General features: G+C 31.7%; 1 non-coding gene across 1 annotated transcript; it reads left to right on the top strand.

The window, feature by feature from the left end:
• Positions 1-2,205: 2,205 nt before the first annotated feature.
• Positions 2,206-2,288, top strand: TRNAL-UAA (transfer RNA leucine (anticodon UAA)). The gene has a single exon. It is a non-coding gene; the product is annotated as a tRNA-Leu (tRNA).
• The last annotated feature ends 2,738 nt before the right edge of the window (positions 2,289-5,026 follow it).

The following is a 5,026-nucleotide window of genomic DNA, read 5'->3' as shown; positions in this document are numbered from 1 at the left end:
TGAAAAATGTGATTGCAATAACATTTTTTCATATATTTCACATTTTTCGTGAAGCAGGGTCTAACGAAAGTATGCAACATAGGTACTACTTGGATGAAGAATCAAATTTTGCATCCAATGAGTACTCCCACTCTAAATTTGAGTAAAACCTTAGAGAGATAAGTTAAAAATATGAGTTGAAAAAGTAGCTTTATTATTTTATTGCTTTTTACTTTTTTTGCTCCAAAAATGGTGAATCACCCCCATGGTTGACATCATCATCTTGAATCATATTGGTTCTTATAAAGTTTATTTTGGTTGTACATTTTTCTTAGGAGGCCCATTTTAGACCTCAAAATTCCCCTAATGTCTAATTGTTGGAGGAACTAGTGGAAGGTCAAGTTGTACAATGTGACTTCAGTCACGCTCAATGATCATCCAGATCAATCAACCCACAATAATTGTTGCATGCAGAGAATTTGAGTTACCCAGTTGAGGTGGAGATTCCAATGCAATATATTATCGGTTGTAGACTATTCTAATGTGTAGAAGTGGTGCATGGAATTAGAGGATCAACCTAAAGGAATTGTGTAATTCAATTAGGGAATTTCTTAATTAATAGGGGCCTAATTCCTCAAGGAACAACACAAGGAAATAGGAGCTCGGAGGGCTTGAAAATTGACTAAGTGTTGGTGAGAGTTAGTCAATCAAGCAGACAGTAGAGGGATAGACTATACACTTGCAGGTTGTGCTTAGGCTTGAGCAAGCATATGTATTACATCTATATTCTTTTATTAATGTAATATAGATAGGAAAGGGGTTTTGAGCAGTTGTTTTTCTCTAAATAAATCTCTATGTATGTGTGTTATTTCTTGATGCATGTTTATGATTTGTGTTCTAGATTGTGAATTAGATTTAAGTCTTGTGATTTAGTAAATTTCATGAGCAGTTTCAAATCTACACCATAATTTCCACATATAATTAAAGTAGAAAAATAACATTTCACAATGTTGAACCATAAAAACCTCCTCATTTTTAAATATATTTAATTAATTTTGTCATATAAAGATAATCATTTCATTTAAATTTAAAAAGCAATTTTCAAAGAACAATTTCATTTTTATGTTGAAAAGTATGATTAATTAAAAAAATGGCATATGAAGTAAATTATGGTTTTTTGGGCACATGGTATTGATGAGCCATGATATTGGCCAATAAATATGTTACAAAACATATTTACACATTAAAAATCTCCATAGTTAAAAATCTTGTTCTATATATATAACTTATATATTACTTGTTTATGATAGATTTTTTGGCGAAAATCACATGAGAAATCATTTGTCGACGCGTTTCGAACCAACCAGTGTGGTTCATCGTCAGGACAAGTTGAAGAGCAGATCCAGCTTAGCCTGTTTAAATAGCCAGAGCAGAGACACCAACGGTTACCTGGGCAAAAGGTTGACTTAAGGAGCAAGGTCAAAATTAGTTATGTTAGGTAAATGATAAATTATAATATAATAATAAATAAATAAAGATAAATAAATTTATATATAAAAATATAAATTTAGTTATATTAAGTTTAAGATGAATATATATTATTTTTTTATAATTAATAATAATAATTTAAAATAAAATTATAATTTAATTATATATATATATATATATATAATTTTAACACCTTATAATATATAATGAAATAAAAAGTATTTTGATACTTATTATGAATTGATGTGATACAATTTTTATAAATACACTCTTAATATTAATATCTTTTCTCTAATTAATTATTACAAAAATAATAATATCAATAACTTAAATATTAATATTATTAATTAAAATTCATAACTAAACCAACATAAAATAAAATAACAAAATAACATTTCACAATTTGAACTCTGAAAACCCCGTCATTCTTAAAAATATTTAACTACTTTTTTCATATAAATAGTGTCTCATCATTTGAATTAAAAAACAAATTAACTTAAAATCCCTTTTCCAATTAATTATAGCCTTAATACTAACATTAGTAGCTTGATATTATTATTAAATAAAATTCAACTCATTACATGTTTTTACTCTGAATAAGTTATGACCTCCTTTTCTAAGAATGGGGCACTGCGGGATTGGAACTCGCGCCCTTTGAACCTGAAGTTAAACTATCACCAAAAACATTTTTTATTATATATGACACATATCAATTGAAAGAAAATATTAGCATGTCTAGCTGGTTTGCCCGAGTGGTTAAGGGGGAAGACTTAAGATCTTCTGCACACAAGTGCGCGTGGGTTCGAACCCCACAGCCAGCAGCCTAATATTCCATACTTAAGTCGTATTCTTGCGGGAAAACTCCTGCACGGGGATATTTTTTCAATTATTTACTATGACAATCCAATTATAAAATACGACCAGATGTAAATTATGCGCATTTTTGAGTTTAGGGAGGTTATTGGATGGGGCACAGTTCAAAATTTAGTTAATTGCCATTATAAACTTTAGATTTTGAAATTAATAATGTTTTCATAATTGGATGTCCATTTAAGTAATTATAAAACTTATAATTTAGTAATGTTTGGGGTATTTATTATGAAAACTTATTTATGTTGAGATGTTTAGGCGTGCTTACTCTTCTAGTTTTCTTATTCCCAATTATAGTTTTATGGAGGATTTGAATTTAAGATGATTGTGGTATTTATCATGAAAACTTAGTAATGGTTGAGATGTTCTGGCGTGCTTACTTTTCTAGCTTTATTATTCCTAACTATACAGTTTTATGGAGGATTTGAAGTTAAGATGTTTGGGGTATTTATTATGAAAACTTAGTAATGGTTGAGATGTTTAGGCGTGCTTACTCTTCTAGTTTTATTATTCCCAACTATAGTTTTATGGAGGATTTGAATTTAAGATATTTGGGGTATTTATTATGAAAACTTAGTAACGGTTGAGATGTTTAGGTGTGCTTACTCTTCCAACTTTATTATTCCCAACTACAGTTTTATGGAGGATTTGAATTTAAGAGAAATAATTTTATAGTAACAATTTAATTTTGCAACTAGTATTTTGAAAGAAGGAAATACATATTTTTCATACATTGAAGTGATGCAACTAGTATTTTTAAAGAAGGAAATACATATTTTTCATACATTGAAGTGAAGTTTATTAGGTTGTCTCTTATTTCCCTCATTCATTTTTGTAGGTGATTATTATTTTAAAGGTATTAGCAAATTCAAGTGGAAGTAAGGTGAAAAAGAATGAGCATGACGCCTTACAACTCATTGTTAACACAAATGAGGCAACTGGAAGGTTGATAGTGACATCTTCTACTCTTCATTAGGAAAGCCTTACAATTATGCTGAGAGTGCCCTTGTAGGAAAGTTTAACATATCAAGGTCAAACCTTGAGACATTAAAAGGATGGTTGAATAAGGGATTGATCTCATCGAACCTTAACACGTTAGAAGAATGGTTGAATGATTGATTGATCTCAAGTTGATGAAGGTGATTCAAATAATGAAAATTGGCTTTGCTAGTGATCTGTATCGGATCATTATATTGTTTGTGATTCATCTCGATGCATTTGGAGTGGAAAAAGTGGAGGAATCAACTCACGGGACCATTTTTACCAGCAGGACACAGTTTGGCAAAATGTGGTCTAAAACCTTTTAGGAGTGTTTTAAGGCATCAAACAACATTTTTTGGGGGTAAACTTTATCGCTTAAGCATGCCACCATTTCATGTTATTCTACACACAAGGATCTTTACAATGATGTAAGAAGCGCATCAATTGAAGTTCATATGCAAAAGTTATGCCACTTAGAAGTTGACCTTCCTGTTTTCACACCTATAGTTCGAGAGCATGCCGCGTCAACCCTTATTATTCATGGAAAAGGGACTAGTAACATGTTTTTGATGTAAAAGCCTCTAGAAAAGTCTATATTGTAACTCTAGTTAAGAGTTGATGTAGTCAAACTTAACCACTAGTAGGTTATTAAGTTGTATTATAACCAGGCCACTAGGAGGAAGAGGCATTTCCATTCTTTCGAGAGAATTTTGTTCCATAGTCGAGAAAAGATAGCTAGGAGAGATAGAAGGTAGAGCACATAGAGAGGATTTGTGCACTGTAGCAGCCAACAGGCCACAAGCATTACTTATTTGTACCTGTAGACATATTTCTAGGCAAAGAAAGAGAGCGAAGCAACCTCACCTGCCAACTGGGTTCCCTCTCGAAAGGGTTTCCCAGAGAGCATATCTTGTGTATTATCTGTGTGTGAGAGATTATTTTATCATTCTCTACTTTTATGCATAATTTCCATTTGAATGCATGCACTAATTATAGTTAAGTTTATAGATATAGAATTTTAATAATACTGCAATAGTGTAAATATACGATATTTTAATTTATTATTATCAGATATGTTGTGACGAACTATCCAGTGGAATATCCATGAAAGTTTATGGATCAACTAGATGAACAAATTAGAAAGATGGTTGAATTAGTGGTGGATCACATTGTTGAAGGTGATTTGAATTGGATCCACATAAGGACTATTGGATATCAACATAGGCTCTATAATGATTTGGATATGCAAGGATTTGGGCTATGGACAAGGAAAAAGACCAAGTTTTTGGCATGAAGGGCCCCATGCCATCATGATTGTTTTCCACCCTTGCATTAATATCATATCATAAAGATAGCATTTGAGATGTAAAGTTGCAAGACATATTTGAAAAATATATATTTATTATGTATTTAAAAAATAAATGCATGATCCTTATTTTATGTTAACAAAAACGGTGTTTGTGCCCAATGTTCCAATTTTTTATTCCAGATCGTTATGGATCCTTCCACTGCCTGTGATCCAGGTGGATATTGGTGGCCACCTGCCAAGTCCACCTGGACCCCCACCATTGTCTTTCTCAGCATTTTCAGTTTCCTTAATTGTAGCACAACTTACTATTTTTAGCAGTTTTTCGGGTCCTGAACTTCCGGAGCCGTTTTGAGGCCCTAAACGACGTTTTTTGGGGAATCCGGGGACAACACGAGTCCA

The sequence above is a fragment of the Pinus tabuliformis genome, chromosome 2_1 (genome assembly GCF_031772625.1).
Source record: "Pinus tabuliformis cultivar Carrire ecotype Pingquan chromosome 2_1, CPIR1, whole genome shotgun sequence".
Classification (NCBI taxonomy): Eukaryota; Viridiplantae; Streptophyta; class Pinopsida; order Pinales; family Pinaceae; genus Pinus; species Pinus tabuliformis.
The sequence above is the reverse complement of the archived record's forward strand: the minus strand, read 5'-3'. Positions and strand labels throughout refer to the sequence as shown.